General features: G+C 29.4%; 1 protein-coding gene and 3 long non-coding RNA genes across 4 annotated transcripts in view; 1 reads left to right on the forward strand and 3 right to left on the reverse strand.

Moving 5' to 3' along the window:
- The window catches only part of LOC144835454 (uncharacterized), a 208,751-nt gene that overhangs the window by 38,473 nt on the left and 154,395 nt on the right, over nt 1-15,883 (reverse strand). The window lies entirely within an intron of this gene.
- Nucleotides 1,884-3,583, reverse strand: LOC144835227 (uncharacterized). The gene is made up of 3 exons (XR_013611070.1): nt 3,389-3,583; nt 2,482-2,592; nt 1,884-2,314 (listed from the first exon to the last, which is right to left on the reverse strand). It is a non-coding gene; the product is annotated as an uncharacterized LOC144835227 (long non-coding RNA).
- LOC144835228 (uncharacterized) lies at nt 2,780-3,220 on the reverse strand. The gene is made up of 2 exons (XR_013611071.1): nt 2,899-3,220; nt 2,780-2,829 (listed from the first exon to the last, which is right to left on the reverse strand). It is a non-coding gene; the product is annotated as an uncharacterized LOC144835228 (long non-coding RNA).
- On the forward strand, nt 10,463-14,492 carry LOC144836308 (uncharacterized). The gene is made up of 3 exons (XR_013611168.1): nt 10,463-10,561; nt 11,235-11,320; nt 12,428-14,492. It is a non-coding gene; the product is annotated as an uncharacterized LOC144836308 (long non-coding RNA).

Genomic DNA, 15,883 nt, shown 5'->3' on the forward strand with positions numbered 1-15,883 from the left:
AAGGAAAATCACAGAAATTACGTAACTGTACCTTTAAATTTATTTTTATTGAATGAAATTATTAGTGTTTATCACATGGAACTAAAGAAAACTCAAACAGGAAAAAATCAGGTCTATTTAAGTAATTGAATGCCGTTTAATTAAAAAACTCACTCTCAAGGAAAATCACAGAAATTACGTAACTGTACCTTTAAAATATATTTTTATTGAATGAAATTATTAGTGTTCATCACATGGAACTAAAGTAGACTCAAACAAGAAAAAATCAGGTCTATTTAAGCAATTGAATGCTGTTTAATTAAAAAACTCGCTCTCAAGGAAAATCACAGAAATTACGTAACTGTACCTTTAAATTTATTTTTATTGAATGAAATTATTAGTGTTCATCACATGGAACTAAAGTAAACTCAAACAAGAAAAAATCAGGTCTATTTAAGCAATTAAATGCTGTTTAATTAAAAAACTCGCTCTCAAGAAAAATCTTAGAAATTACGTAACTGTACCTTTAAATTTATTTTTATTGAATGAAATTATTGGTGTTCATCACATGGAACTAAAGTAAACTCAAACAGAAAAAAATCAGGTCTATTTAAGTAATTGAATTCTGTTTAATTAAAAAACTCGCTCTCAAGGAAAACCTCAGAAATTAAGTAACTGTACCTTTAAATTTATTTTTATTGAATGAAATTATTAGTGTTCATTACATGGAACTAAAGTAGACTCAAACAAGAAAAAATCAGGTCTATTTAAGCAATTGAATGCTGTTTAATTAAAAAACTGGCTCTCAAGGAAAATCACAGAAATTACGTAACTGTACCTTTAAATTTATTTTTATTGAATGAAATTATTAGTGTTCATCACATGGAACTAAAGTAAACTCAAACAAGAAAAAATCAGGTCTATTTAAGCAATTGAATGCCGTTTAATTAAAAAACTCGCTCTCAAGGAAAATCTCAGAAATTACGTAACTGTACCTTTAAATTTATTTTTGTTGAATGAAATTATTGGTGTTCATCACATGGAACTAAAGTAAACTCAAACAAGAAAAAATCAGGTCTATTTAAGCAATTGAATGCTGTTTAATTAAAAAACTCGCTCTCAAGGAAAATCTCAGAAATTACGTAATTGTACCTTTAAATTTATTTTTGTTGAATGAAATTATTGGTGTTCATTACATGGAACTAAAGTAAACTCAAACAGGAAAAAATCAGGTCTATTTAAGTAATTGAATTCTGTTTAATTAAAAAACTCGCTCTCAAGGAAAATCTCAGAAATTTAGTAACTGTACCTTTAAATTTATTTTTATTGAATGAAATTATTAGTGTTTATCACATGGAACTAAAGTAAACTCAAACAGGAAAAAATCAGGTCTATTTAAGTAATTGAATGCCGTTTAATTAAAAAACTCGCTCTCAAGGAAAATCACAGAAATTACGTAACTGTACCTTTAAATTTATTTTTATTGAATGAAATTATTAGTGTTCATCACATGGAACTAAAGTAAACTCAAACAAGAAAAAATCAGGTCTATTTAAGCAATTAAATGCTGTTTAATTAAAAAACTCGCTCTCAAGGAAAATCTTATAAATTACGTAACTGTACCTTTAAATTTATTTTTATTGAATGAAATTATTGGTGTTCATCACATGGAACTAAAGTAAACTCAAACAGAAAAAAATCAGGTCTATTTAAGTAATTGAATTCTGTTTAATTAAAAAACTCGCTCTCAAGGAAAACCTCAGAAATTAAGTAACTGTACCTTTAAATTTATTTTTATTGAATGAAATTATTAGTGTTCATCACATGGAATTAGTAAACTCAAACAAGAAAAAATCAGGTCTATTTAAGCAATTGAATGCTGTTTAATTAAAAAACTCGCTCTCAAGAAAAATCTCAGAAACTACGTAACTGTACCTTAAAATTTATTTTTATTGAATGAAATTATTAGTGTTTATCACATGGAACTAAAGTAAACTCAAACAAGAAAAAATCAGGTCTATTTAAGCAATTGAATGCTGTTTTATTAAACAGCATTCAATTACTCAAATAAGCTTGATTTTATTAGTGTTCATGACGTGGAACTAAAATAAACTGCTTAATTTTTCCTTGATAGTGTGTTATATTAATATTTATAATATGTGAATAAAATATACTGTACATAAATTGACCCGATTAAATAATACTGTAGAGTAACAGACAAATATATAACATCTTGCACCTTGATATTTTATATCATTGCAAATTTGTTAGATGCTGCAGTTTGTTAAGGAGCCAACAAGCTATGCAAGACAAAATAATTCAGCTACCATACACTCTATAAAGAAACAAACAAATATCAAATGTCAACCAGGAACTAGATTGGGCACCAAAACAAAAGTATTATATCAGCCACAGTTTCTCTTAATATCATATAAATAAAACTAAACATTCTTATTCACCAGTTTTTATTGTAGGTCATTTTGATTAAATAAATTCATTTACCTGAAAATGTATTTGAATTTCTTGGCTAAAATCACAAGCCCTTACAGCATTATCGACTGCAAGTCCAATCAAGGTCATGAAAGTGTTTTGGTACAGCTGATTTTTATTATCCTACGGTAAAAAGAAAAAAAAATCATAAAATTAAATATTCTATATAGAAGTATGCAACATGTATACAAATAACACACCTATGCACTTGTTCTGACGAGTATGATATGAATATTATATACCATAATTAATTTTGTTTTTTTTTTAAATACAACACGACCAATAATTACTTCACAATCTAATTTATGCAATAGGTCTAATAGTAGGTAGTTATAACACTAATTAACAGTAAAAGAGATGCTACAGTGGTCACATTAATCTATGATATAAAAGGATATAGTATCTAGTACATTAATATTAAAATTTAACTTATATACATTTTTCTTTCAAGAAACAAGTTAAAATCAATTTTAATATTGTTAAACTTTTCATTTGTAACAACCAGTTAATCAATTAATATCACAGAGGATGCCGGTCATCAGTTTTGGAATAAACCTAATAAGTATTTTTACAGTTTTTTACATTAAATTGTAAAAATGTATAAATTAAAATGTACATGTATATTATTATTAATACATTGATTAATAAATATAATGTATTGTTAGCTAGCATTTACTTCTTGACATTTTATAATATATCGTAAACTACTGCTACTACTAGGCCTACTTACTATCTAGGCTTACTACTACTGCTACACTCTTCTATTCTATAGCTAGTAGGGCTAGCCTACACTATAGTATAGGCGTAGCTAGGCCTCTAGGCCCCAACAAAGGCCTAGCTAGGCCCTAGGTAGTAGGTTTAGCCTAGGCTCAACATTAATTAACCAGGCCTAGGCTAGCCTACATAAGTTAAAAAATACCATGAATGAATTGAAAAGACAGCCTAGCCTAGGCCTAGACGATCCGCCTAGACTAGGTTTCTTCGACGTTAAGCCCTGCCCACCCAAACCTTCCTCTACACCTAGCCTAGGCTAGTAGGCCAGGCCCAGGGCTAGGCCTACATCATCACCCGTTCCTCAAAACACACGGCAGCAGTAACAACAATCTTTGCTGCTGTCGCGTTAAAATACAGTTATCAGATTTATATGACGGTTTTCGGGAGTTAGAAACACAAAAGTAACGCCACTTGACGCGAAATTACAGTGGAAAACAAACACCCACGAACAAATGGTACAGGCAATACCTCAAGGCAAATGCAATATATGTAGGGTATATCCTCAAGGACGTGCTGCAGCAAACTCCCTATCATCAATTAAGAAAGGGGATATTGTGTTACTTAAAGACAAGCAAGCACATCGAAACGAATGGCAGATTGCAAGAGTGGTGAAAGCTTTTCTTGGTACAGATGGCCTAGTGAGGCACGTTGAACTGACAACGCAGAAGGGAGATGGAATGAAAAAATATTCAAGACCAATTTCAGATCTGGTGGTTCTTGTATCCGAATAGTTAGTTATGACATGAGTTATGCCAGACGAGGAGTATTTTGCCTCCAAATAAATTTCCTTACAAATTTACTTAGTATAGTTATCCTTAATATAAAATGTAGTTCAGTACACTATTGAATTTATTTCAAATTTAATTGTTACCATTGTTACTCCTAGTTTTGACCTGGAGTACCACACTGTGTTATCATTAAGGCACTTGTTTGGATTTGAACATTCCAATGCATTGACTTAATTTGTTCCTTGTACTGTATAAAGTATTAGTAATACAGTAGCATTCACTGAGAGAAGTCCACAAGCTTTTATATGCTTTTCGTTTACAAGTTTCATTTCTTTTTATATCTTTGACGTGTCTCTATCTGAGAATCACAGTGTGTGAGTACATGTTAATTTATAATTGTTATTTTAACTTTTAATTGGCCATATATAGGTCCATATATACTATTTAACCAAGTTTCTACTTTATAGTACTGGCTATATATGTACAGTATCTATCTTAATAATTACTGTCTACAATCTAGGACGATGATTTATTGTTAATTCATTCCTAGTCTTAATGCATATAAGGCATAATTTTACCATTGATGCCTATACCTTTGTTGAAATGTTATAGCAATTAAAGATATTAATTAATTTAGGTTAGTATATCAGTTATATATTTTTGATTAGCATTTACGTTACCTCTTTTTGCTTAAACAGCTAAATACAATGTTCGTACGCTGTATTGCTATTTTTAATGTAGTCTAGATAATGTTTTTCTTTGTAATCCTCCACAGTTTTACCAATATAATATACTACGATACGACGCATAATAAACGTTAGTAACGAAACTCTAACTATATGTACATCTAGTGTCTTATTTGGTTATCTGGCTGTCTAGAAGACGCGACCGTTATCGAGGGCAGCACAATGTTAATTATATAGATTTAATTATGTTATTGAATTATGCTAATATTTGCTTTTTTAAATTAGATAACATCACAGAGTCTCAAGATCCAGGTAAGTTGTAATATTTTATAAATATAATTGTCGATATTGTTCATGTTAATTACATAGATTTAATTATGTTATTGAATTATGCTAATATTTGCTTTTTTTAAAATTAGATAACATCACAGAGCCTCAAGAGCCAGGTAAGTTGTTAAATAGAAACAAATACGATTCAACACATTCTTTATGTTAATTATATAAATTTTAATTTATCAAATTATGTTTATATTATTTTATAAGTATGTAATATTTTTTTTTAATTAGATAACATCACAGAGTCCCAAGAGACAGGTAGGTTGTCAAAGTTTATAAAGCAATGTTCATGTTATATTAATTTTGATTAATTTATCACATTCTTTTTATATATTTGGTGATTTCATCAATTCTCAAGAACCAGGAAAAATGTAATATTTTAACAACATTGTTCATAATATTTTATCTATTTATGTTTATATATATATATATATATATTTTAATTAGATAACAACAAAGATTCTCAAGAGCCTGGTAAGTTGTTATTATTTTATATATTAAAGCATTGTTTTTATGTTTGATTAAATTATTTTATCAATAATGTATATTTGGTTTCATTTTTTCTTGTATCAGATGATTTTACAGAGTCTCAAGAACCAGGTATTTTAAAAATTCTTATATTCAACAATGTTCTATATGTTAGTTTAGGCCTATAGATATAGACTACTGTAGGTCATAATTAATTTGTTAATTTAATTTAAATATTTTGATTCAGCATTATAGATGCTTGCGTGTTTTGGCTTTCCCTGCCTTTTATTTATTTTGTATTTGGTAGTATTATGAATAAAACTTACAAGAAATAAACTTACAAGAAAAAGATATATATCCATTGATATAATTGTAAAAATCAATGGACCTTTCCTAGCTAGAATGTTACAATAGGTGCAGCATATATTATAACACTTACATTATTTTCCTTTCTCTTTAGTTGAAGATGAAGATTTTTTTAATCTACGTAAGTACATAATTGAAAATAATAAAAGAACTGATATATACTGATTTGCTCCTAAAAATGCCCCTGTTGTTGATCCATTGTAGCAATAGTTTTAGTATAATTAAATAAACAACAATTTTATTCCAGCTGAACTAGATATATCATGGACAAAGCAAGAGAGTTGTGAGTATATAAATATTTTTGTACATAAAAATAAATTATATGTTATAATAAAAGTATAGTCTGAATAATATTTTTTATTAAGTCAGCCGGTCAGCAGATTAGACCTACTAATTCTGCACTCACTGTAGCAAACAATGAAAAACAAAGTAATGGGACTTGAATTACAGTAACTAAGTTATTAAAAGATGATTTTAAAGCTTGCAGAAAATATTATGATCCAAATTCAACATTTTTTTACAGGTAAAATAGGTGCAGATTGGAGAACCAAGCAAAACATTGATCTGAATATTAAACAAGAAGGTATGTATAAATTGTGTATTGTTATGTTCTTTTATTTATTGAACAATAACCTAATTTGTATGCAGCAATACAACAAACAATTATTTCAAACTCCTTTTATACAGTGATAAGTGATGAAGATGAGCAGAAAGATGATGATGAAGATGAGAAGAAAGGTAATACTAATAGGAACTAGAATTTAATTCGTCACTTTGACGAATTATAGGTGATCATTTTTATCATTTTAATGAAATTAACATTTTTTAAACATGCACGTACGTTAACATACCATCGTAAAAAGTTGATGTACGCCATCCTATGACATGATGCATATACACTTATAGCGCTGAGTTGTACCTATTATGTGTCATATACAATATGTACAGTATATACTGTATATCTACATACAGTGTAGCATAGGTGAAATTATGGGACCCACATCGTGTTCTAATTTTTTGGTATGATGGAATTATCAAAATGAACTCGAAGATGACAATTTCGAAAGATAATGAATTGAGCAAATAAATATAAGAAATTTGATTAACTACGACTAACGAAATTTAAAAACTACTTTTTAACTTCAACTGGCCATATGATAACATCACAACATCCGATAGGCTTAAGTTTTATATGAATTCATATCTACATTTCATCAGCTTTCATAATAAGTTTTATTCTTCAAGGTCACCTTTAATTCCGAAGAGCTATAAGACATTCAAATGTATAGTGTAGCTGAAATTACACGACCTAGGTTATTCAAGTTTTTACGCGTGATGACGTCATCAAAATGAAAATGTTGACAATTCATGAGAAAGGTAATTAATTGAGCAAGCACATACTAAAATTTCTGCGAAAATCGGGCTCAAATAACGGAGATGCGCTCTATTGAATGTGATAACCCACACAAAAAGATAAAATTACTAATTTTTAAATTGAAGTGGCCATTTGATGACGTCATACCATTTTGTACGTCTAATGTGTATATACATTTATATCTAAAACTTATTGGCTTCCATCTTAAGTTAAAAAAATTGGGGGTCATCTTCCATTCTGAAGAGTTATATTCATTTTAAAAAGGCTCTAATTTTTACCATTTTTAGCACTTTTGTACAATTAATGTGCGCATTTTGTCATTTTTAACGTGCTCGTATACCGTTATTTTAAGTCGGACTGGACTCAAAATCGGAGAATGTACTAAAGATTGTGAGTAGAATGTGATGTATACATCAAATTTTATTTGTTACGCTTTTTAAGAATCGCGTGCGCAAAAACGTGTTTTTGCGCAGTAATTTTTTGAAACCCGCAAATGGCCTAATTCACGCTCTAAATTGATCAAAATTTAATTTTAAGCTTTTTAAAATTTTAACGCGTGATTTCACGCACATGACCTTGAAACACGCAAGTTTTTATTTGCTAATATTTTTTACCTTGACCTGAAGTTTACGTGTAGTGAATTTCATAAATATGTGATAATGAATTATGGACATATGATTGATAATGTGATTTCACAAAATGGCGTATACGTGACGTCACGGATGAGTGATCACGCTGAAAAGCTTATTATGGCTAAGTTAAAGTATTTGAAAGACATTGTGAAATTTTTGTAATCATTGTTATTCAACTTTTTGAGATAATTGTTACACAAAAAGTGTACAGAAAGAAGAAGAATAATAAAGATTTAACACAATAACAATAGGTGATCATTTTATTCTAAATGATCACCTAATTAAAAGTTTTCATTAAAACAGAACTGTGCTTAGTTATGATATACAGTATTACATGCTAATGTTACACAAAGCTACAGTATATTTAAATGTTGTTCTTTAAATAGCTCAAGAAATTGGTAGATATTATGATAATGAAACGGCAGACATGGTAAGTCTAATATAGTACAATTTAATAATTATCAAATCAGTAGGCCTAATATAAATTTTTAAAATTGTATAAAAATGAAATGGTAGTTTTGTACATTTTTACAATAATATTATAATCATATTGTTACACTATATACTACTGTACGGTTTCCCCTTTCTTTTAAAAATGGGATTTAGGTTGGTAAGATATGTCATTTTTTGTGATTGATTGAGTGATCGATAACTGGTAATCAAAATTATAAATCTCTCTTTAAGATGAAAATTTAAAAGTGACTACAATATAAACATGATTACAGTTCTAATTGCTTTTAAAATGAAAAAAAATTTTGTTTAAAGCTCTTACCACCGCATGGAAACAGAAAAATCATAGGTGTTTGCTAAGTAAAGTTGGAGATTTTAAAATATACAACAATGATATAAAAACTATTGAGAGTTGGCTCTCTGATCAGGTAAGCCTAATATGTTTGTAATCTAAGTTAAATAAAGTTATTTAAAGTCTGTCAATACCTTTTGTGTTTTGTTGTATTTTATGTATGTTTTGATCTCTTTTATTTAATGTAAGAATGTTTAGGTCCACCCTTTATAAATAATATTGTTTAATTGTTTTGTAATACTAAGTTCTGTATGTTTATTTGAACAACAGAAAGAATTGAATTACATTATTATTTATTGGGCTGTGTAATATCATTACGCTTTTAAATTGCAGGTCATAGATGTGTACATAGAAATGTTAATGCATAAGAATAAGGTTGGTACTGTATTCCATTGTCAAAATATAGTTAAATAACAATTTATAATGACCTCATAATTGTACAGTGAAACAGGACTGGTGAATTAGTATTTACACAAAATTGAATATAAATGTAACATACCACTATCTTCAACAGCAAAAGATAACTGTAATGTGCTTTCAAATGTTAAGCATATATTTTCTATTGTGTCATACAGGAACCGAGAACACACCGAATTGATGCAGTGATTATGACAGAAATTCTGAAAGGAAAGTGTCAAGAAAACTATCTGAGAAGGGTAAGGATTTCGAACAACCAGCAATGTATGTTTTACATGTTGAAAAGTTTACTGTCCATGTGGCAGCACAACATCTCTTATATCAACACGAAGTCACTGATAGTGTCCCTAGAACATGATGAATTAAATAAAAGCACACTGAGTAATCAATATTCCTGAATATTTATTTGAACATTTATATTGAATGACATCAGTCACAAAGATTCAAATTGATTCACATGCCTTTATGTCACATGAGATACAAACTGATATCCACAAATGTTTTCACACTATGTATTATTATAAATATGTTTATTTCATTAGGTTGACTTGTCGCAATTTGACATCATAATAGGCCACTGATTGAGAATCGTCACTGGACACTTGTGGTATATATTCTTTATGTAAAAAATATAAACTATAACTTTAGGGACATGTTTTTTCCACAATTTACTACATTATCATATACTTTATTTTAAGAAGTGATATCGAAATTTTCTTCATATTTCTTGTGGATAAATTTGTTTAAAATACATATTGCCAGTTATTATTCACTTAAAAAGTAAAGTAAATTGTGATTAACTATTATTGGCAAATGACATAGTGTCCGACAAGTCATCCATAATAAGTAATAACTAATAAAGCTCTTGAAATTGTTCTAAAGAAATAATATCATTATAATATCAATTGATAAATAACATATTTAATTCCAGGTTGGATACCCACAGCAAAGACTACTGATATACCTAAACTCGTTAGGAGAACTTCAAGAACAAGTTGAGACTATCAAGATGAACTGGAAGTAAGAAAACAAATATTAACGAAAATGAGCTCACATAAACAGTACATAAATCAACCATTGCATGCTATTAATATGATTCATTGTTATTTTATTATTAGCAAATTTCTACAGATGAGATTCAACAAGGGAATTGTGGGAAGTGAGCAAGAAAGTTGGGATGTATCTACATCTGTTCATTCCAAACAACAAGACAGTTCGTCATGTGGTGTGTTTGTACTAAAGGTAAATATGAACAATTTAAGTACATACATTCATTATCAAAACAAATCAACTTTTTCTAATTATATGCCATGTATGTAACATAGTTTTATGCTGAAGTGCTCTAAACGTTGTTTGGCATTTCTCAACAAAATCAATTAACAGCGCAAATTTTTATTCTAAGTTTGCACAGGCTTCATTAGAAAATCAAAGTCTGATTTTTAAAACAGACAAGAAATCAATACAGCATTACAGAAAACAAATTGGTGTAGAAATGTTAATGGCTTCAGGTATGATTTTTTACAGATATTGTACACTGATAGTACTTTTAATTATAGTCAATAAGTGAACTATAGCTTTTATTGAATTCTAACAATGGTATTTTTCTTTAAAGGTTTGAATTGCTAATAAACACTAGTAAAGTTAGGTTTGCAGTATGCTATGTGTTTTTCGTGTGCACCACAAACCTAACTTTACTAATTCTAACAATGTTTCAAACAATTCAGCCTATAGTTTATGACTTACTCCATACTGTAATTAAGCACTTAGCAACTCAAAGATATACAGAGAGCAACAGAGGGCTTGTTATTTGTTATTTTGCTTCATATTTAAAATAGTAGTATTTTTTATCAACTACATATCAATTTTTCTGAAATTCAATAATTCAATGTTCTGTGAGTATATATTCAGGATTATAACTTGAAAATTGTGGATGCTATCGTGCAAACAAACAATAAATAAATTGCAGACAAAATACAGCATGCCTTGGTTGCATAAGTTTTGCTGCCTGATGACAATTATAAGGATATAAAAACTCTAAACCTTCAAGTCAGACAATTTCAAGAAAATATCAATTTACATCCAATATGAAGTAGATAAATTTTAAATATTGGGATTTTTCTAATGAAATGTTGATATAACTGTAGCATCAAGTAATTATAAATTTGTATTCTTGTTGGACAGAAAACCTAGATTCCTATTGCAGAATCTGTGGATATGAAGATCTGCCGACTAGTTTAGATAACAATGATACTCAAACAGTGCAATGGGTAGGTACAACAATATAGATGAACTACAAAATAATCCAGGGTCTAGTATACTTTATCCGCACAGCAAATGCCACATGCACGCCATGCATTAGAATATTGCTCACAGAAAAAGATTATGCCACTATGCCCTAAAGAAAATGTATGCCATCTACTTTGTGTCATATAGTATATATAGTATACATAGAATACTGTATACATGCTGTAGCATGTAGCATGCCTTTTATTAACATTTTTAACATGATGACTTTGTCAAAATAAAAACCAAAGAACGTAATTTTGGAAGAAAAGTATCTGAGCAACAAGATTATTAACCAAAAATGGATACACAGGTGCATGACTTTTTAAATGTGATAAACAATGAAGCATAAGATAAAAATCTAGACATTTTTCGTTCAACTAGCCATATGATTCATATCTACAATTCAGTATCACATTGATTATTCATAGCAGCTATATAACAGATTAAAATTTACTGTAAAGAAAAAAATAAGTGACCCATATTATTATTATTTGAATTTGTTGACATGATGTCGTCATCAAAATTAAAATGTTTGTAAATCAGGCTTAAGATATTTAATTGAGCAAACAACTATTAAATTCTTGAGGGAAATTGTACGAATAAGCGAGATGCGCAATATTAATTGTTTCACAAATCATGTAGAAAGTTCATCAGAAATTCAACAGAAAGTGTTAAAAAAAAAATAACTGTTAGTGTTTAATCTATGATCAATTATTAAAATTCATGAAATTTTAAATCATGTTGCACAATTCTGACATTAAAAATAGGAGGTACACAACTTCATATAAATAAATGTCTATATGTTGACAAAGTTACGCAATATTGTTTGAACATTTTATAGCTACGTGACCATAAAGAAAGAATAATAAATAACAAGGAGTTATATATAAGTGCTAAAACAATTTTTCATAATTACCAACAATCTATACTTCAATTAAATCCCTGGATTAATAGAAGGAACTAGGGTTTGCTAGGCAAATATTAAATATTGATAACATCATTTTGTTTTGTGAATTATAAATTTGCAGTTGGATATGCAATTATATAATAAACCTGTAGGCCTAACTATTTTTATTCATTTTTTGCAGATTGCTTGTGAGGAATGTAAGCCAGATAAGTGGTTTCACATAGAATGCACAGAAATCTGTCCATCATTTAGTGTGAATCAAAAATATAAAAAATCTAAAAAAAACACAGCAAAAACCAGATAAATCAGAGCCATTTGAACTTGTTTATTTATCAAACAGGATACGAAAATGCAAGGGATGTGGCAAGGAGTTTATAAAGCCAATTATCTCTCCATATAACACTGTCATAAGACACAAAGAGCGAACCCCTTACTTTAACAAAGCAACGGGTCAAATGGCACTGTCAAAATTGGCAAATGTATACTTCCATCCCAGTACAAAGTGTGTGAGACTTTGTCATCCTGGTTTCAAGCCAATTCACTTGATAAAGGCCAAGGAAACCATGTTAACAAATGTCCAAAAGACATTTCTTCAAATGAAAGGTTTTAATTTAAGTTAAATCAAGTTACTATTTTTTGATATTTGGATAGTAAATCACACTTTTAGGTCGAAAATATAAATTGGTAGCACCAATTTATTCTATTACTATTTATCCTGTTTTATATATCTTTTAACAAAAGTATTGAAACACATTTTTTAAAGAACTTTTAGGTAGAAAATATGAATTGGTAGCACCAATTTATTTTATTAATATTTAACCCGTTTTATATATATCTTTTAACAAAAGTATTGAAACACATTTTTTAAAGAACCTTTAGGTTGAAAATATGAATTGGTAGCACCAATTTATTTTAATATTTAACCTGTTTTATATATCTTTTAACAAAATTTAAAATATTATAATAGTATTTTATTGGTTACTCTCTTTTAAAATGTAGGAATTATTAATTTATAATATATTGTGCTATGCGACATACCTATATTAAAAAAGTTACATACAGGTATTACACACATTTTTGTTATTGTATGTATCTATACAAATGGGGTATCAATATGAGGGAGTAATGGATCATAGCCTTATGCTGTACTGGGTGGGTTTTCATTTAACATTTGAAAACTGCCACGACGGACGGGCAGGGGAGGTTGGTGACGGGGGTACCCACTCTGCGGCAAGTATCTCTGCTCACAATCATGCTCTCGCACCTTTAAGTAGTGCAATTATTTTGTTCTCATTCCAGTTTCTACTTACAGTATTTGTGATAGCTATACAGTAATTTTACAAGATTACAATTATTTTACCACACAATTTTCTTTGCACTTTTGTTTTACGCCATAGCAATGTTGATCTTTTTAAAAATTAAGTATACACTAAAATACAAAAGTGGAAATGTATGTTGAACTGAACGTATTTATTTTAAATCTTCTGATGTAGTATATTCAATTTTAATTCATGATCAGTTTCCTTTCTAACTTTCCATGGAAAAAATGTGTGAAACTTTTGCACTTTCTCCACCGTCCATATTGTTGTTGTAATCTTTCTTTTAATTGTATAATATGTCTGAATGCGGCCAAAAATGATATTGCTTACAATGCTAAGAAATCATCTTGTATGATAATCTGTCCTAAATCACAGAGGATTCAATTGAAACCTATTATTACCATTAATGACAAAAGCTTAGAATATGTTGACTCAACCATATATCTTGGTCATGTTATCGATATAAAGCGGCAATACAGATCTTTGTGTATCCGAGCCAACTCCTTGGTCAGAAAATTTAGTATGTGTTCTATCAATGTAAAATGTGTTTTATTTAGAACATATTGTGTAAATATGTATTGCGCTACATTATGGTGCAACTATAATCAAGGTACCTTGCGATCTCTCCAGGTATGCTACAATAATGGTTTAAGAATGTTGCTACAAAGGCCTCGACATTGCAGTGTCAGCCTTATGTTTACGGAATGTAGAATTCCTTCTTTTTATGAATTGTCAAGAAATCAATATATGGCCTGATGGGTAGACTAAATGCAAGCGAAAATATTTTAGTCTCAACAATTATAAGCAACGTCTTAGTTAAGTCGAAGATGCCCTCTAGGTGGATTACAGTAGTAGTAGTAATTAGTCTTGTTTATTTTATTTCATTTATATGTAATTTTCACTTTCTATGGACCAGAGATTCCGAAATAAAAGAATGAATGAATGAATGAATAACCCCAGTGTTGTTAATTTGTCCAAAGTACAGTACGCCTTTTTACATCAATTTAATTTTAACATTTTTCACAATTGTGTCGTTTTGTTCAAGTGCTTTTGGAGTGTTCAAAGTGCCCTCAATTTTAAATAAGGTTTCAATTTTATACCATAAAACCTTACCAGGCAATACTTCTGCATCATTTGTCATTATTTTCGTGTTTTTACGAGGTCAAATGTCAAAATTGAAATGGTCTCAAATTTGAAATTGTTAAAAGTTGCAAATTTTCGATACAATTTGCCATATCAAGTTTTATGATTTCTAACCAAATTTGAAGTATTTTAGGTCTAAGAAGCCTACCAATAGTGGAATTTTTTAAAATAAACGCACCACTCTCCCAATAGAACATGATTTTTAATAAAGGCTCCGCCAAATCCATTATACACAATTGTGTATCACATTTCAATCTGTAGTAGAATGACATGATCTACAATTTACCAAGTATTTTGATAATACAATTTTCACTGTATTCACTTATACAGTAGGACTATTCTGAATGAATGAATGAATGCGCTGCTTGCACAGCATTTATTGTCAAATATATAAAATATTTAAAATAAGTTTTTAAATGACGCCCTACAAAGAACAGATCGCACAACACAAAAGTTTGACGTTTAATAGAGGTGCCAAATTTTTTCATAGCTAGTACTAGTAGGGTAGATGTACCAGACTTCGGCAGGTTACAGGGAAATTCGTTATTTACGTGTATTTTTTAAAAGCATCACAAAATATTTTTTGGTAGAGTTTTTAGTATTTATATAAGTAGTAAATACAGTGTAAATTATCAAATAAATATTTATAATTAACAAACAATAATAAAAAATGTGTTTTTTATTTATGTACCAAACCTCGGCATGTGTGTGCCAATCTTCGGCATACGCTGCCCAAGCAAGCCCTGGAATTACGCGCGAGCGATTGCGCAATCGATCGTCGATGAAATAGCAGGCCTAGCTAGGCTAGGCCTAGCCATGGCCAGATGTGAAATAAATGAGTCAAAAAACAGCAATATTAACTTTATTTTACCAACAATTATATTTTGAAAAAAAATTAATAAACAACATTGCAAACAATTTAATTTAATTAGTTATTTCCGTTAGGTGCCGAAGTCTGGCACATATCATTAATTATCAACCAAACATCTAACACCCCTCATAAACCCTATATTTTTTCATTGGTTTGAAAATGGAATATTCTGGAATGTTGCTACACTACAGTAGGAGCCTATTTCAATCCCAGACGTGTCCCTCGTGTGTAATTTGTCATGCCCTGGAACTTTAAATGGAACAGTCACTGTTAGCTCATTGGTCTATTTTGCTGAAATGTCACT

The sequence above is a fragment of the Antedon bifida genome, chromosome 2 (genome assembly GCF_963402885.1).
Source record: "Antedon bifida chromosome 2, ecAntBifi1.1, whole genome shotgun sequence".
Classification (NCBI taxonomy): domain Eukaryota; kingdom Metazoa; phylum Echinodermata; class Crinoidea; order Comatulida; family Antedonidae; genus Antedon; species Antedon bifida.